The sequence below is a fragment of the Giraffa tippelskirchi genome, chromosome 6 (assembly GCF_054371585.1).
Source record: "Giraffa tippelskirchi isolate mGirTip1 chromosome 6, T2T-mGirTip1v1.2.pri, whole genome shotgun sequence".
In the NCBI taxonomy this organism is placed as follows: Eukaryota; Metazoa; Chordata; class Mammalia; order Artiodactyla; family Giraffidae; genus Giraffa; species Giraffa tippelskirchi.
Genome location: NC_137280.1, coordinates 63,778,317 through 63,797,953, shown reverse-complemented (window position 1 = coordinate 63,797,953; position 19,637 = coordinate 63,778,317). Strand labels below are relative to the sequence as shown.

General features: G+C 39.2%; 1 long non-coding RNA gene across 1 annotated transcript in view; it reads right to left on the bottom strand.

Annotated features, from left to right (window-relative positions):
- Nucleotides 1-19,637, bottom strand: part of LOC145511227 (uncharacterized) — a 24,364-nt gene extending 4,727 nt beyond the window's left edge. Inside the window, exons 1-2 of the long non-coding RNA XR_014057681.1 lie at nucleotides 19,511-19,637; nucleotides 4,639-4,710 (exon numbers count right to left, since the gene is read on the bottom strand). This is a non-coding gene — a long non-coding RNA (uncharacterized LOC145511227). The remainder of the gene's footprint in view (nucleotides 1-4,638; nucleotides 4,711-19,510) is intronic.

Sequence of the window (19,637 nt, the reverse complement as noted above, 5' to 3'; positions counted from 1 at the left end):
AGAAAAAAACAAACAAGCAAGAATTTTAGAATGTTCCTAATATTTCCAACAAAGCAGAAGTCCTTATTTCACAGATTTGCTCAGAAATACTGGAAAGGGGTGAATGGAATATTTAACAAACAGTAGTACTCATCTCACTGAATGGGTCCTGACATTTGTATGTAAAGTACAGTGGAAGTTCTTTTAGCTGACTTCTTAACTGACCTCCATTATCACTCCTCACTCTCTAAGCCATTCTAATCAATCTGTAATAATCTAATGCTGGTTTCCAGTAGGCCAATTTCAGGCAATCCCTTATACTTCTCTTACTAGCAGTTAAGATTTATATGTGTCCAGAACCAACTGTTGGAGAAGGCACTGGTGACCCACTCCAGTACTCTTGCCTGGAAAATCCCATGGACAGAGGAGCCTGGTAGGCTGCAGTCCCTGGGGTCGCACAGAGTCGGACTGACGCGACTTAGCAGCAGCAGAACCAGCTGTGTTGACTTTCAAAACTGTTTATTCTCATGGAATGAATGAATGAATAAGGAGCTATATAAGCATATCAGATATGATTTTAAAAAGTAAAAGGATTTTCTTCTATAAAAATAAGTGAATATTTTGGAAGAAGTGATTAAAGTCAGCTTTGCCAAAGTGCATGTGTAACACTATTGGAAAAGATCAGGGAAAACTTAAAAATCTTGCCTTCAGATTGCTGTTCATGTTCTTTACATTCTTCTCTCCACTCAGCTGGAGCACAAATAGAAATCCCATATATGTAGTAATGGATTATGTGTGTAGCTTATGAAAGAAAGGTGACAAAGAAGTCTGATTTTATGGACTCATATCTGAATGCAAAGCCTTAGCCCTTCATTGAAAGGCTGGTGAAAGTAATGTTGACCAAATGTTTGAAGTGTCAGGCATTTTGATGGTCACAAGAGAGATGAATCATATATTCTCCCTTTCCTCAAGGAGCTTTTGAGTAACCTGGGGAAAGACATGCATAAGAGACAGGCAGACACACAGAACAGATGTGACCTGTCACCTTGGGCACAACTCCCAATTTGGACTGAATGTGATTATGCTCCCATTCTTGCCCCTTGCTGTTTATCCAGCCCCTCCCCCCTCTAAGTTAGCATCACTCGGGTTCTCACAAGAGAGACTGTGTCTCTTGAGAGTTGGCTGAGGAGAGCAACAGCCACTCGAGAGCTTTCTGCTTTCACAAGGCCAACAGTGACATCTTACATCAGTGAGCTCTACAGGAGTCCACATAGCAGAAATGCACTTTATATTTTCATCATTGTAAGTTCTCCTTCACCTCTTAAGGAAATGAAATGGCAGAAAAGAGGACCAGAACTTGCTCAAGCTTATCGATTAAATCTCGGGCAAAAGGGCAAACTTTCATACATGTTTGCTGTTTATTTATAAGCAAACAAATGGAAAGATCCTGAATAGGACAACAAAATCAGCCTATGCTTCTTCTGACTTAACAAATCTTAGAGAGAACTTTACTAAAATACTCTAAGCACTTTAGAATATTATCCATTCATAAATTGCAGCAATATTTTTTTAGATCAGGCTCCCAAGTCAAAAGTAAGAAAAGGAAAAATAAACAAATGGGAGTTAATCAGACTTAAAATTTTTTTCATAGCAAACGGAAACCATCAACAAAACCAAAAGACAGTCTACTGAATGGGAGAAAATATTTGCAAATGATGTGACGAACAAGGGATTAATTTCCAAGATATACAAATGGCTTTAATAGCTCAATATAAAAAAATAACCCAATGAAAAAATGAGCAGAATTCCTCCATTTCACCAAAGGAGACATACAGATGGTCAACAGGCACATGAAAAGATGGTCAACATCACTAAATTATTAGAGAATTGTAAACCAAAACTGCAATGAGGTATCACCTCATACCAGTCAGAATGGACATCATCAGAGTCTACAAATAATAAATACTGGAGAGGGGGTGGAGAAAATAGAACCCTCCGACACTGTTGGTGTGAATGTAAACTGGTGCAACCACTATGAGAAACAGTATGGAGCTTCCTTATTGGGGCTTCCCAGGTGACTTAGTGGTAAAGAATCTGCCTGCCAATGCAGGAGCCGCAGGAAATGCAGGTTCGATCCCTGGGTTGGGAAGATTCCCTGGAGGAGGCAATGGCAACCCGCTCCAGTATTCTTGTCTGGGGAATCATCCCATGGAGAGAGGAGCTTGGCAGGCTACAGCCCATGAGGTCACAAAGAATAGGACATGACTGAGCATGCACACCCTATAAAACTAAAAATAGAGCTACAGTACAATAGAGCTAAAACTAGAGCTACATAATACCCCTCCTGTGTATATATCTGGAAAAACTGAAAACTCTAATTCAAAAAGATGCATGTATCCTAATGTTAATAGTAGCACTATTTATGATAGCCAAGACATGGAAACAACCCAAGTGCCCATTAACAAATGATTGGCTTAATATGTGAGATATATATATATATATATATATATATATATATATATATATGTATATATACACACAACGAAATATTGTTGCTGTTGTTTAATTACAAAGTCATGTCTGACTCCTGCGAATCCATGGACTATAGACCACCAGGCTACTCTCTCCATGAGATTTTCCAAGTTAGAATACAGGAGTGGGTTGCCATTACCTCCTCCAGGGGATCTTCCCAATTGAAGGATAGAACCCATGTCTGCTACATTAGTGGATGGATTCTTTACCCCTGAGCCACCAGGGAAGCCCCTTACTCAGCCATAAAAAATAATGAAATATTTCCACTTGCAGCAGCATGGATGGACCTAGAAAATATTATACTTAGTGAAGTAAGTCAGAGAAAGTGAAAGTCACTCAGTCGTGTCCAACTCTTTGTGACCCAATGGACTGCATAGTCCCTGGAATTCTCCAGGCCAGAATACTGGAGTGAGTAGCCTTTCCCCTCTCCAGGGGATCTTCCCAACCCAGGGATCAAACCCAGGTCTCCTGCATTGCAGGCAGATTCTTTACCAGCTAACCACAAGGGCAGCCCGAGATACTGGAGTGGGTAGCCTATCCCTTCTCCAGTGGATCTTCCCAACCCAGGAATCAAACTGGGGTCTCCTACATTGCAGGCAGATTCTTTACCAACTGAGCTATGAGGGAAGCCCCGACAGACAAAGACAAATACTATATCACCTATATGTGGAATCTAAAACATAATATGAATGAATCTTTATACAAAGCAAAAATAGTCTCATGAACATGATTACCAAAGGGGAGAGGGGGGGAGGTGAGGGACAAATTAAGAGTATGGGATTAACAGATGCAAACTACCATACATAAAATAGATAAGCAACAAGGACTTACTATATAGTACAGGAAATTATACTCAATATCTTATAATAACATATAATGGAAAATAATCTGGAATATATATATATATATATATATATATAAAACTGAATCGTTTAGCTATACACCTGAAACTAACACTATATTATAAACCAACCATTGCTGTTGTTTAGTTGCTAAGCCATGTCCAACTCTTTTGCAACCCCATAGACTGCAGTACATGAGGTTCCTCTGTCCATGGGATTCTCCAGGCAAGAACACTGAAGTGGATTGCCATTTCCTTCTCCAGGGGATCTTCCTGACCCAGGGGTCAGGAAGAACCCATGTCTCCTGCATCTCCTGCACTGGCAGGCTAATTCTTTATCACTGAGCCACCTAGGAAGTCTTGAATGAAAAAAGATGTTGCTCTTTATTAACATAAAGAGATCATAGTAAGTTGTGAAGTGTGAAAAGATCAGATTACAAAGCAGACTGTGTAATGTGATCCTAAACAAATGCATATGCATGAGGGGATTAACAATGATTACTTTTAAAGGATAAATTCCTGATCATTTTGTTTCTTTTCACCTTCTGTAAGGACAGATTTTTTTCACACCAAGCAATATCTTTATAATCAGAAGAAGCAATCAAACCATTGTTGTTTTGAAAATAAAATACCTTAATCACTTCTAAACATGTAAAAAAGAATAATGGTGTACAAATAATAAAAGGTCTAATATCAAAAGCAAAAAAAAATGAGAATCATTTCTCTTTATATAACATTATAACATAATTTCATATAACTCCCATTTTAATAGTATTAACTATGTAATAATAATGATGACATAGAGAGAAATGCCTACCTCAGTGAAAAATAATGCAATATCTATAGCATCTTATTTCAAATTACCTAATGCTGCTTCTATGAAAGCTATTTTACAATGCTGAACGTTATAAGTAACTGAGAGCAATGTAGTGATTCTGGTCCACAGACGTGCATTTGTCCATTATGTCCAACAAAAGTCAATTTCTCTGGCTCACTGTAGAAGAGATTGATTTTTCCTCCATTTATGAATTCTTTTTAACATTCCTGATCTACATATTTGTCTGCTCTCTGGAATCTCCTTTGAACTGGTTTCTAATGCCTCACTAATTCCCTCATTAATGAGTTAAATGACATCTTTAACACAGATTTATTTTTATATCTATTTGAGTATCATGATTTTACCACTTTTTGAAAATTATCTTTTAACAATTATCATAATGTTAGCTAATATTTACTAAGAGCTCTCCATGTGTCTAGCTCAATTCTGAGTTAGTTACATGACTTACTTCATTCTCTCTTCACCATCTCTGTGAACAGCTGATGCCACCTCCACTTTTCATGTGAGCGCCCAGCATCCCCTAAAAGGTAATGAATTTGTCCAGGAAGTAAGAGTACATGGTAAGGCAGAATCTAAATTATAGCTGAGTCCAAATATGCGCTTAAGCATATAATACCATTCCAATTTTTCCAGATGAGAAAACTAAATCGCAGCAAGGTTAAAATGCCTCTTGGTTTTCCACTTATTCAACAAATATTCTGAACACCTACTATGAGACAGACACTGAACTAGTTTTGGGAACACAGAAATCATAAAGGTAAGGAGACAAAACCCTTGCTTTTCGTGCAGTCTAGAACCTTGTGATAATTGACTCAAGTCCAGTGCTGGTATAGCTAGATAACCTCTGTCTTTGAAAGGTTATTTTCTTCCAGCTTCCTTTATACTCACTTCCAGGCAACTGGGAACATTCAGTGGACTGGAACTTCTAGTAAAAGCACCCTGATGTCATCTTATATCCTCATATCACTTGGAGAAGAATGTATTCAAATAAACTCACAAAAGGAGACAGCTAAGGAATTCTGTGTAAGTCTCCAAGATAAGCTTCCAAGCTGACTTCCCATTGAAAATGCCATGTCTTTTGTTTAAAATGCCCTTTCCTTCCCTACTTAGTTGATCCCTGCCTAGTGAATCCCTGCTCCATCTTGACCCTTCTGACTCTATTCAGTCTTCAGAGTCTTTCAGAAGCCTTCTCAGACTTTACCTTCTCCTCCCAAGTTTATGACTTCACTTCTCTTTTCACCTCGGCATCCCCCGGCTTTTGGATGTTTCTAAATGTTGCATGTATCACGTGTCACCACTTTTCTTTATGTCTGTCTCCTTCATAAAGATATGAACACCTACAGAGAAGCACCAGAGCTTAATCTTTGTTTCCTCAGCCCCTGGCATGTTAAAAGCTAGCGGTGGGGTGAATAAGTGATGTGTTGGTAAACAAAAATTTCCATACAATTTATGAAGAACAACTTTTACTTCTTCCGGTGTACAGCGTTCTTTCTTGTCTCCAAATCTTTACATTTACTGACCCCTATCTCCAAACCCCATTCTCCCTCACTTCCTAAGGATTTCTTTTAAGATATCAGTTCTTCCCAAAGCACACTTTAACCTTGAATTGAATGCTTCTTTGTGATCTCCTATCTCCTTAAATTTCCCCCTTATTACATGTTCACACTGCTATATTTAAAATGGATAACCAACAAGGGCAGGGGATTCTGCTTAATAATCTACATTAACCTAAATGGGAAAAGAATTTCAAAAATAATAGATACATGTATGTGCATAACTGAATCACTTTGCTGAACACCTGAAACTAACACAACATTGTTAATCAACCATACTCCAGTATAAAATAAAACATTAAAATAAACCATTAAATCACTTTTCATCCTGGAGTATATTTGCCTATTTTTATATCTGAATATATGCATATTCATTGGCAAAATCCTTGAGGGCAGGAACTATATCTGTTTATTTCACTTCTATTTGTTCAGATTCTAAACTAATCTAAGTACATATACTCATATTCAGTTCAGTTCAGTTGCTCAGTCATGTCCGACTCTTTGCGATCCCATGAATCGCAGCACGCCAGGCCTCTCTGTCCATCACCAATTCCCGGACTTTACCCAAACTCATGTCCATTGAGTTGGTGATGCCATCAAGCCATCTCATCCTCTATCGTCCCCTTCTCCTCCTGCCCCCAATCCTTCCCAGCATCAGGGTCTTTTCCAATGAGTCAACTCTTCACACGAGGTGGCCAAAGTATTGGAGTTTCAGCTTCAACATCAGTCCTTCCAATGAACACCCAGGACTGATCTCCTTTAGGATGGACTGGTTGGATCTCCTTGCAATCCAAGGGACTCTTCATATATGTAAATATATGTCAAATGAGGGAAAAGTTTCATTTGTTCATGTTTGCTGCTGTCCAGAAGAATTATTCTTAGGGTACAGTGTGATGGAATAGAAAGACCAAATTTGGAGCTAGAAACATAAATTCTATTCTTGGTTAGTTCATTTGTTAGCTGTGTGACTTTGAAGAAATCACATCAGTGTGTTTTACCTTAATTTCCTTATAAGTAAAATGAGAAGAAAACCTCTACTTTGCTCTATTGTTGTGAAGACTAAATGAGATACTGTGTGTTGAGGGTCTGATGCTAAGTAGCCATTTCCTTCCCCTTCTATTTGTGGCCAGTGCTAAATTATAAAGACAGCATTTGGGCACATAACAGGATATCCTACATGAGTTAGAATGGCTTCCCAGAGTAATAGACAGTGTTGCCAACAATAGTGAAGAGAATGAGAGGAAGTCAGCACATAAACGAACCTTCTCAAGGTTTCACCCTTAGGGTTCAATGTAAGGTTCAAAGGATGACTCTGAACATTAAACAGCATCGTGAAAAACCCAACAATGTTCCCAGCTGTGGCAATTAACCAAAACACATTCCTACAGGCAAGGGGGCCTAGAAGAAAGGCAGGAGACCCGGAGTCAGCACCAAGTGAAAGGTTAACACTGATGCATGGTATGCAAAGCATGTGCCAATGACAATATCAGATCCACCTCTTCCTGTGCTACCCCTGCCCTGGAATAGGGACCATGAAGGGGTGGCGTAAGCTTCCTGCATTGTATTGTGACTGGTGCTCTTTCCTCCAGGGTTGTTTTAAGGCTTCTAAGTTTCTATCAAGTTATTCCTGCTATAGCACCCTTGAAAAAGAACCACATGTTGTAACTACAAGTTAAGAGGCAAGCAAAATTTCTCCAGACAAATATTATAATCAGGACCAAAATGAAGGATGCAAATAATGCAATGCTTTCTGGACTGTTAAAAGCCCATCTTATATTTCCTGGTAGTCATCTAATCTTTAAATTGTCTTGTTTTAAGAGAAGACCCACTTTCATTCCATTGGTATGTGGTCAACTAAGTGAAACACTGAATCCATGATGAAGAAGTCCTACCTGCATTTTCTGGTGACAAAAGACTAGAGACTTCTTGCTTACAGAAAATAAGCTAGTTCCCAGAGATGTGCAATTCCACTTTTCAAATTTTATCCTTTCTGTGGCTGTTATCATAACAAACACAGCAAAGTAGGAAATTCAGGCAACCAGGAAGTGGTAAAAGAGAAGTAGCATGGTACTGCCTTAGCAAGAGCACTCCACTGGGAATGCAGAGGTTTGGATGCTTTTTGTACTTGACTGTTCTGTTAACTTGGTGGTGAGCCTGGCAAAGATAATGACAAATATTCAGAGTCTACTTCACTCTTGGTCCAATGCTAGATTCCCTCATTATATAACTTTTATTTTAATCTCTGGCCAACACTAAATATAACAGCCATTGCAGATATGAAGAAACTGAGGTTCAAATTGGTTGATCACTATACCTAAGGTCAAAACTAGCAGAATAGATTTTGAACCCAATTCCATGTTATTTCTACTAGTTCAGTTCAGTTACTCAGTCGTGTCTGACTCTTTGCAATCCCATGGACTACAGCACACCAGGCCTCCCTGTCCATCACCAACTCCTGGAGTTTACCCAAACTCATGTCCATTGAGTCGGTGATGCCATCTAACCATCTCATCCTCTGTCGTCCCCTTCTCCTCCTGCCCTCAATCTTTCCCAGCATCAGGGTCTTTTCAAATGAGTCAGTTCTTCACATCAGGTGGCCTAAGTATTGGAGTTTCAGCTTCAGCATCAGTCCTTCCAATGAATACTCAGGACTGATCTCCTTTAGGATGGACTGGTTGGATCTCCTTGCAGTCCAAGGGACTCTCAAGAGTCTCCTCCAACACCACAGTTCAAAAGCATCAATTCTCAGCACTCAGCTTACTTCATTCACAGTTCAACTCTCACATCCATACATGACTACTGGAAAAACTATAGCTTTGACTAGATGGATCTTTTTTGGCAAAGGAATATCTCTGCTTTTTAATATGCTGTCTAGGTTAGTCATAACTTTTCTTTCGAGGAGCAAGTGTCTTTTAATTTCTTGGCTTCAGTCACCATCTGCAGTGATTTTGGAGCTCAAAAAAATAGTCTGTCACTGTTTCCCCATCTACTTGCCATGAAGTGATGGGACCAGATGCCATGATCTTAGTTTTCTGAATGTTGAGTTTTAAGCCAACTTTTTCACTCTCCTCTTTCACTTTCATCAAGAAGCTCTGGTGGGTTGGCCAAAAGTTCTTTGGGGCTTTTCTGTAACATCTTACAAAAACCCAAATGGCCCAACATACCATCCTGCCTTACAAATACTTTATTGCATATCACCTTTTAAACATTAATGGCCAGGTTATGATCAGTGTCAAGTAAAACTGTTCCTGTTGAAAGGGCATTGACGAGATAATGGGGAAGGCAGACACTGCGTACTTTTACCTGCTGGATGCCTTCACATGCGTTTTCTCATTTGACTTTGGAAAAATCAGTTGCCTGGTCTGGACCTTGTTTTATGCTTTTGTGAAATATGAAATTTAATTCCTTATTTTCCTTTCAACTCTCATATTCTAAAATGAAAAGTTACTGGTCCAAGGATATATTTCACTTATGCCTACACACCTAGGTTTAGTGTTTACCTCCTTTAGTTTTAAGGGGGATTGGAGTCCTTCTCCTGACTGGCCTTTGCTGCTGTTCATCTTGTTTTCACCATACTTTCTTCACCCCACCTCTCCTAACTGGGAGAAAGGATCCTCACATCTGACTTCTCCTATTACTTTATCCATATCTTACTTTTGGTGCTTACCACCCGCTGCTTCCTGTGGTGGTTATGGTGGGTTTATCTTATCTCCTCTAGAAGTGAGCTTGTAAATGAGCTTCCTCCATTTCCTTGCAAAGGCTAGTATTCCCAAGGAGAGTCAGCCCACTGTCAGCCCAGGGGGTACAGTATTGACATGCTCTATTTTTGTTGAAATAGAAATCTGAAGTATCTGATTTCTAATTTAAACTCAAGCTCCACAGACACTATTTTGACAATAATCTGAGTTGTTAGCAGAAAGTTTGGAAGACAAATAATGCATCTATGTTGTTTTCAGGAAACTTTTCTTGTTGTCTGGTTTGAACAATTTCATTTTTTAAGTTAACTACCAACCTATCATGGTCTGGCGCTTTTGTAAAGTGTAATGAAATGAATTACTGGAAAATTAAATTAAAAAGATAGGAAAATATGGATTCAAAATGTGTATTACTAGGTTCAACAGAAACAAAACCCCTTTGTCAAATTGCTATAAATTTTATAAACATTTACCTTCAATTTCAGTGCTTATTTCATGGTCTAGCAACAAATGGCTACTATGACACCAAACCTGCACCTGCATGCTTGGGAGACACTGACTGTTTTATTGTTTATACAGCAGTTTTAAAAATCATGTCAACGTATGGCAAAAACTATTACAATATTGTAAAGTAATTAGCCCCCAACTAAAATAAATAAATTTATTTAAATAAATAAATAAATAAATAAAAGAGCTCAAAATAAAATAAAATAAAATAAAATCTCAATAGAAGCTGGGTTGTTCCTCCCAGGTATGAATTTTAGCAGTTAAATCAGAGGAATCTACTAGAGGCCAGATGTATATCTTCAAGCTTTTCTTCTGGTGTTTGAAAAGGAAGACCAAGATAAAGTTTGAAAAGTCAAAGTATTCTGGAAAATAGGGTCTGAAATCATTTCCAATAACACCCAGCTCTTGGTGGGGCAAGTGTAACTGTCAATGTCTGTTCCATATTCTTAATTTAGGAAAGAACATTTGCTGTCTACTTGTGTGCATGCTCAGTTGCTTCAGTCATGTCTGACTCTTTGAGATCCTAAGGACTATAGCCCACAAGGCTCCTCAGTCCATGGGATTCTCTAGGCAAGAATACTGGAGTGGGTTGCCATGCCCTCCTCCAGGAGATCTTCCCAACCCAGGGATTGAACTCGCGCCTCCTGCATCTCCTGCATTGTAGGCAGATTCTTTACTGCTGAGCCACAGGGAAGCCCTTATTATCTATTTCACTCAGTTCAGTCGCTCAGTCGTGTCCGACTCTTTGTGACCCCATGAATCGCAGCACGCCAGGCCTCCCTGTCCATCACCAACTCCCGGAGTTTACCCAAACCCATGTCCATCCAGTCAGTGATGCCATCTAACTATGTCATCCTCTGTCATCCCCTTCTCCTCCTGCCCCCAATCCTTCCCAGCATCAGGGTCTTTTCTAATGAGTCAACTCTTTGCATGAGGTGGCCAAAGTATTGGAGTTTCAGCTTCAACATCAGTCCTTCCAATGAACACCCAGGATTGATCTCCTTTAGGATGGACTGGTTGGATCTCCTTGCAGTCCAAGGGACTCTCAAGAGTCTTCTCCAACACCACAGTTCAAAAGCATCAATTCTTCGGTCCTCAGCTTTCTTCACCGTCCAACTCTCACATCCATACATGACCACTGGAAAAACCATAGCCTTGACTAGATGGACATTTGTTGGCAAAGTAATGTCTCTGCTTTTAAATATGCTATCTAGGTTGGTCATAATCTTCCTTCCAAGGAGTAAGCGTCTTTTAATTTCCTGGTTGCAATCACCATCTGCAGTGATTTTGGAGCCCCCCAAAAATAAAGTCTGACACTGTTTCCACTGTTTCCCTATCTATTTCCCATGAAGTGATGGGACTAGAGCCATAATCTTAGTTTTCTGAATGTTGAGCTTTAAGCCAACTTTTTCACTCTCCTCTTTCACTTTCATCAAGAGGTTTTTTAGTTCTTCTTCAATTTCTGCCCTAAGGGTGGTATCATCTGCATGTCTGAGGTTATTGATATTTCTCCCAGCAATCTTGATTCCAGCTTGTGCTTCATCCAGCCCAGCATTTCTCATGATGTACTCTGCATAGAAGTTAAATAAGCAGGGTGACAATATACAGCCTTGACGTACTCCTTTTCCTATTCGGAACCAGTCTGTTGTTCCATGTCCAGTTCTAACTGTTGCTTCCTGACCTGCATACAGGTTTCTCAAGAGGCAGGTCAGGTGGTCTGGTATTCCCATCTCTTTCAGAATTTTCCACAGTTTATTGTGATCCACACAGTCAAAGGCTTTGGCATAGTCAATAAAGCAGAAATAGATGTTTTTCTGGAACTCTCTTGCTTTTTTGATGATCCAGCGGATGTTGGCAATTTGATCTCTGGTTCCTCTGCCTTTTCTAAAACCAGCTTGAACATCTGGAAGTTCACGGTTCACGTATTGCTGAAGCCTGGCTTGGAGAATTTTGAGCATTCCTTTACTAGCGTGTGAGATGAGTGCAAATGTGCAGTAGTTTGAGCATTCTTTGGCATTGCTTTTCTTTGGGATTAGAATGAAAACTGACCTTTTCTAGTCCTGTGGCCACTGCTGAGGTTTCCAGATTTGCTGGAATATCGTGTGCAGCACTTTCACAGCATCATCTTTCAGGATTTGAGATAGCTCAACTGGAATTCCATCACCTCCATTAGCTTTGTTAGTAGTGATGCTTTCTAAGGCCCACTTGACTTCACATTCCAGGATGTCTGGCTCTAGGTGAGTGATCACACCATCGTGATTATCTGGGTCATGAAGATCTTTTTTGTACAGTTCTCCTGTGTATTCTTGCCACCTCTTCTTAGTATCTTCTGCTTCTGTGAGGTCCATACCATTTCTGTCCTTTATTGAGCCCATCTTTGCATGAAATATTCCCTTGGTATCTCTAGTTTTCTTGAAGAGATCTCTAGCCTTTCCCATTCTGTTGTTTTCCTCTATTTCTTTACATTGTTCGCTGAGGAAGGCTTTCTTATCTCTCCTTGCTATTCTTTGGAACTCTGCATTCAGATGGGGATATCTTTCTTTTCTCCTTTGCTTTTCGCTTCTCTTCTTTTCCCAGCTATTTGTAAGGCCTCCTCAGATTATCTATTTAGGTAGCTATAAATGTATCCTGTACTGCCAGCTCATTTGTAAACTTTCCTCTGTTAATAACTTATTTGTATTTCTATTTTTTTTTTAACCTTCAAGGTACATCAACAAACATTTTATTTAATTCTTCCCGAACCCAATGAGACAGCTATGAGTACTGTCCTTATCCTGCAGGTGAGAAACCTGGCTCCAAGATGTTAAATGACATTCCCTGGTCACTCAGTTACTAGGTGGTTGAACTGAAATTCATACTCAAGTCTGTCTGATTCTAAAGTTCCTTTTCTGTTCACAAACCTCATTGCTTTTCTTGTACATTCTGTCTTATTAATACTTACAAAATCTAAATATACAGGGAGCTGTAAGGAATTATACTTTTTTCAATAAGCAGAAAAAAATAAATCTCCCCACAAATCCCTGGGATAAAAAACATAGACATAAACATGCCTTTGTGAATGTTACATGGTCATACAACCACTGTATTTATCTTATGATTTTAACCTCCACAGAGTCTAGTCAGATATGTAACTATCATAAATACGTTCTTAATAATTAAGCTATAAGTGCTACTCTTGCAATCTCTCATTTATAGAATCAAATCATTATTAATGAATAGTTGAGTGTTCAATGTGATTGTCTAAAACAATTGCAAAACAAACCCATTCATTATAATGATTCAGTTGGTGTGTATTAAAGAAACATCTACAATAGTATTTTAACTTTCTTGAAATTAACTGCTTTGTTGCAATATACTGTAGGAAATATCCGTCAAGAGACAAGAGATAGTTTTGTGAGCTACTCATGTAGCAAATCATGATTGATTTGTTCTCTTTCTCACCCATTTAAGTTTTCAAAGAATGGGGCAAAAGTGTTTTACATAAATCTTAGGATAAGGGAATTCCCTGGTGGTCCAGTGGTCAGGACTCCACACTTTCACTGCCAAGGGCCTGGGTTCAATCCCTGGTCGGGAAACTAGGATCCCTCAAGCTTTGCAGCGCAGGCAAATAAAAGTCTTATGGTGAGAATTTCTTTGCAAAGTGTCTCATGAAATGAGGATACTTTAAAGGATCTGCACTTCCATGATACTCAAAGAAACAACCTCCTGCATACATTGCTCCTTCAAGAGCGTGAATTAGCTGCTATAACTTCAGACTCTTTCAACCCAGAGTTTGAGGTCCCAGTTCCATCTTTAGCAGATGCTTTTCCAACAGAAGAAACTGCAAATTCTAAGACACATGAAGATCAACAGAAGTACAAAATATTTGGGCTCAGATGGGCTCCATTGATAGGTGAGGAAATTGAAGCCCAAAGGGGTGAACTGACTTGCCCAAAGTCACACAAGTAGCACTGAAGGTGAACTGGAACTCAATCTGAATCCACCTGCTTGGAAGAAGCCAAATTTAACTTAAAACCTCAACTAACTGTACATGCCTCTTTTCTTACTTCTGTTGGCATAGACTGTGTCCACTTTCTCATTTCTCTACTCCTTGCATCATGGTGCCTGATACTAAATAGATGCTCGGTAAATGTCTGTTACACTGAATCAAATTAGCAAAAGTACCAAGGTATAACTGTTGGAACTCATTGTACTGTGCATACTTGTAGGCTTTGAGTGCTGATGAGATGGGGTAGAAGCATGTATAATTCCCCTCGCCTTTTATAATCTTTGCTGTGAAGGAAATATAATAGCTCTCAGGTTTCCTATTAATATTGTCAGAGGGATGAATGACTCAAAGACCTATAAAGCTTAATATACAATTAATATCATGCCTTGCATTTGTCATGGGCTCATTGTTCTACATTTTGACTGTCTAGACAGGTATCTCAACTTTGACCTTCTGAGCTAATGAGACTACAAAAGAAAGAAAGAAAATGCACAGAAGAAAGAAAATCAAAATCATCATGGTAAATTTAAAAGCCCAGATGCAACAGTCTATTACTGCTCTGTCACTCAAAGAATCAAGAAGCATCCTTTCTTCCTTGCCTCAGAAGTGAAATGTAAGTAAGGCTGAGCCATTGCACACATCATATGGAATTGCTGACAGGGGGATTTTAAATCAAGGTGATATTTAACCAAAGCAGCCACAAGGCTTATCCAGACCCTGTTAGCTCCCCATAAAATAGGGTATGTTTACATGAAGACACTTTACCTTTCTGGCTTTCCAAGGGACTGTGTGTGTCTGTGTATCATTCTCTTTCTATCCTCTTGATCAAACGGGATAAGCCAATGAATATAGATAGACAGACACACACATGCAGAAACTGAAAGAGTATTGATGGGAAATACTTCCAGTGAGTCCAAAACTTTCAACCAAAGTCACAGTAAGGAGGCATTTGATTTCCACCTGTTACTACTGATACATTAAATCAAGTCTTTTGCCCTGTTCTTAGTAACATCAGTGGACCATACGCTGGGCCAAGAAATATATCCTGAGGCAAAGCTGTAGAAAGCATGAACAAATTCATGTTTTCTGAGACCCATAGGGGGTTTCAGCTAACTATGTATATATTCAAGGGAGAAACTACATATTCATCCATCCACCCATCCAACATTTTTGACCCTTCATCTACATGTCAGTCATTGTGCCAGATACAAAGGGTAGAATGACGAACAAAGCAGACATGGTCTTTGGCCTCCAGAAAAGACAGGGATATACAGAGATAAAACAAAATCAGATTGTGGGGTTGATAAATAGGGGCTTATTGTGGGAGCATATAAGAGATATTTCTATGGAGGAAATGACGTTTCATTATAGATTAGAAGGCATTGGGCAAAACAAAACAATACAAAACACACAGAACACAAAAAGGAGGAATGTGCCTGGGATTCTAGGATTAGTTCCTGTTTCATGTGAAAGAAAAGAGCCCTGAAAAACTACATTTGGGGAGCCACGAAGAGTTCCATCCGGTGAGAGGGGAGGAAAAGGTGAACTACAATGCGGAGGAGACTAGACTGGCACTGTGCCATTGAAGGACCTGGGAAGGAACTTTAGGAAGTTTCCTTCCTTCCCCAGGCCTTGGCTTCCTCATCTGTCAACTGTAAAGGCTTGTTTAGATGACACCTCACATCCTTTCCTGTTCCTGTCTTATGAAATCTCTTACAAACAATGAACTTTTTGAAACACAGCTAGCCCTTGAATGAACCAGAGAGCTTGCAAGCAAAAGACTCAAGTGAGCCTCTGAACACTACCGTACAGTAATCAGACACACTAGTTCCACTTGCCTCCTTTACACACAAAACTTTTCTTAGGGAAGAACTAGTTCTCTTAAAACGTTTCTTGTTCCAGAACTATCTTGAGCCACTGTTGTGATGCAGGGGTGGTTGAGAGTAAGGGGAGGGGTGCAATGGAAAGGGATGTTTAAATTTTCTTTAGATGAGAAAAAATCCAGAATCAATGGTCTGGTAGGTGTAGTTTGGGGACATGAATCTAATTCAAGTGTTCCTTTTTCCCTTTAGAGTCTCCCCATCTCCACTCTAAAATGACTGGGATATTTCTGTTTCACTCTTCAGCATCCTCTGGAGGGCTTTGGATGAGACACCTTATTAGCCTTAGCTTCTCACCCATAGAATGGTGACAGCAGAACCTGCCTCAGAGACTTGTTGTGAGGATTGAAGTAGGTGGTTCAGGCAAAGAATTTACTGGAGTGATTCATTCTTCTAAGTATCTTCCATGATTAATTCTTTTAATATTCACAGTAGCCTTGAGAGATATTGTACATTTTATCCTCATGTTTTAGGTGGGGACATGGAGGCTCAGAGGTTAAATTACCTGATCAGGATCACATGGCTTCTATAGAATGGGGTGAGAATTCCCTCCAGATTGCCCACCCCAGACATGCCTGTAACTATAATGCTAAGATATCTCTTACTAAATGCTTGGATCATCTTCCCTTTACTTATCACCTTAAGACAATTTGTCCTTTGTCCTATTATAATAAAGGGATGTCATGTGTTACTTGCCGATGACATGATTTTGTGGTCTTCCCAGGTGGTGCTAGGGGTAAAGGACCTGCCTGCCAATTCAGGAGATGTAAGAGATGTGGGTTCGATCCCTGGGTCTGGAAGACTCCCTGGAGCAGGATATGGCAATCCACTCCAGTATTCTTGCCTGGGAAATGCCATGTACAGAGAAGCATATCATGGAATATTTTTAAGTTTCCCTGGTGGCTCAGACAGTAAAGAAATTCCCTGCAATGCAGGAGACTTGGGTTTGAACCCTGGGTCAGGATCCCTAGAGAAAGAAATGATTACCCACTCAAGTATTCTTGCCTGGAGAATTCCACGGACAGAGGAGCCTGGCAGGCTACAGTCTATGGGATCGCTAAGACTTGGACATGACTGAGCGACTAACACAGTCACACTTTCTTTCATTGCATAATGATCCCCATAGACCACCATCACCAAAAATAAGACTTTTAGCCAGGATTGGAGGATCAGTCCCTTCCATGGAGTATAACAATAGGCTCCCCTTCTGGTCATAACTATTGGCTGCAACATAACTAACACTGATGCCTAAATATGGAATCAATGCAGCACTTGCTAAGATCATTTCAACACTTCATCTTTCTCCCTCCAGAATGGCTTCTGTGCTAATTGTGTTTGCTTCCTTCTTTGCATCACAACGGTAGTTTCTATTTTGGAATTTTATTGTTTGTTGCAGCTTGGAGAAATTCATATTCCTGCTCTGATCTGGCCTTGGCTATGTTTCAAAGGTTCTAAAACCTCTAGACAAGTTGGCTTCATTTATCTTCTGGCACCGGCATGTGTCTTTCCAAGAGAGGAAAACAGGCTCTCTAACCATCCCTTAAAAATAAGTATATGAAGAGAACAAAAAAAAAAAGCCCCCCTAGATTATGCTAGGAGAAAAGTTGGCTAGGAATAAAACAAAATGTAAAATCCAATTCCTGTCTGGTAAAATTAGCTCAAATGATTATCTTCAGATTTCTTTTATCTCCAAAATTAGAAGTGTTAATCATTGGTGTTATTCTGTAAAAACATTTCAGAGTTTGCAATTAAAACAATAATATTGTTTGCTCCATAGCAGAGTTCATCAGGGATTCTTAGCATCCTCTCTACATTATATAAAGAGCACAGCAGCTGCCCTCTCTCAGCTGCCTGCCGGGGGCCCAGGAAAGTCCCCACATCCCAATACCTGTCCTAATAATGGTACTTGATAAGACTGCATGGATTTTAATACCTCATTCAATCCCCATCATAACTTTTGTGGAATATTGTCTTTATTCCCATTATGCAGATATATCAAACCAAGGCTCAGAAAGTCAAAGTATGTTACTCAAAAAAGTGTTACTTGCTCAGTGATGCCCAACTCTTTGGGTCCCAATGGACTGGGGCCTGCCAGGTTCCTCTGTCCATGGGATTTCCCAGGCAAGAATACTGGAGTGGGTTGCCATTTCCTTCTCTGTGGGATATTCCCAATGCAAGGATCAAACTCAGGTCTCCTGAAGTACAGGCAGATTCTTTACCAACTGAGTCACCAAGGAAGCCCATGTTACTCAAGGCCCCTGAGCTAATCAATGGTAAATTTGATCGTCTAGGACTCAAACTCTCAAGCTCTTTCTGGTAACCCATGCTGCTGCTTCTTTGGTACTCCTTAGTGAACGTTCTAATTAAAATAAAATGCTAGATAATATTAGTTGAGCACCTACTATCTGCCAAGCACGCTATTAAAAATTTTAATATATTATAATCACTTTTTTTTTGAAGTGAAGAAATGCTTTTTGAATTAGCAACACTTGTTTACACAGGCAGAGACCCTTCACTTCAAAAGAAAATATGAAATTCCATAAAAGCATTTTCATAAAAGCTTTTCAAACTTGATAAAATCTTCTGAAAATTTATATAACATGTTGATGAGTTAAGAAGTTGAAAAGATTCCAACAATCTATCAATAAAAAAAACAAATTGCTATGAATAATGATAAAAATAAGACTAAGTTATCTTTAATTTTCTCTTTATGTAGCTAAAAAAAATTTAAGAAGAAATACTACAGAGTTGTGTCAAACAATTAACAAATGAAACCAAATATTTTTCTAAATTGTGTGACTGTGACATTGGTCAAGATTTTGAATTTGTTTTAATTCTTCTCCTCATTCTAAATATTTACTTTTGAATCTAATTTATATTCATAATGCTATATTAAAAATAATTGTTAAAGCTTCAGGCCCCATAAAACATGGATCTACTGATGCAAATGAATCCCAAGTCAATAACCTAAGAGACTAAAAAGATAATAGTAAAGATATATTTTCAGAGGAAAGAAATATGTTTCAATCTTGTACATGATGACCATAGAAGCATGTGGGGTACTGACATGGTTCAGTTGGTTTAAAAGAGAGGATAGAAATGATAAAAGTATGTGTTGGAGGGGGTCAACCATATGGTGTTTATAGCTAAAACAATGAAGTATTAATGGATAAAATTTCAAAGATGAGTCCTTAGAGATGGGAAAAAGAGCAGGGATGAAAATCTTCCTAGGATTATACCTTGCATTATAAACACAGTCCTGTCAAATACCTCCAAGAAAATTCAGTCAAATATGCAAATGTGTGTCTATAAAAGCAAAATAAACCATTAAAAAAAATCTGGATGACTTTTCAGTCTCTCTTTTGACCTCAAGCAGTGTGTGTACCTCTTCCTGTCCTTGTGATTTGGATCAAAATTCATTATACAAGATGAATCCCGCAGCTTAGTGCAATGGAAAGAACATAAGATTTGGAGCTGTAGAGAACAAATCCCTATTCTTCTCCTTAGTAATTCTGCTGGCAAGTGGCAAAGACAATGCACCATGGTCACCAAACCTAGTTTCTTGTCCTCTCAGGCACACACAGAGATTACACTTCCCAGACTACCTTGCAGTGAGATGAGGGCATGTGTAACTGAGTTCTGATGAATGGAATGTGGGCAGAAGTGATGTGGGCTGGCTACTTCCAGCCTGCCTGACCTGGGACTTTCCCGGAAACTCTTAAGGCTCTCTCTTTCTTCTCTGTAGACCTAATGCAGATGATTCTCTGCAGTCCTTTGAGTTCATAAGATGATGGAGCTATTAAATAGAAGGAAGTTGGGTCCCT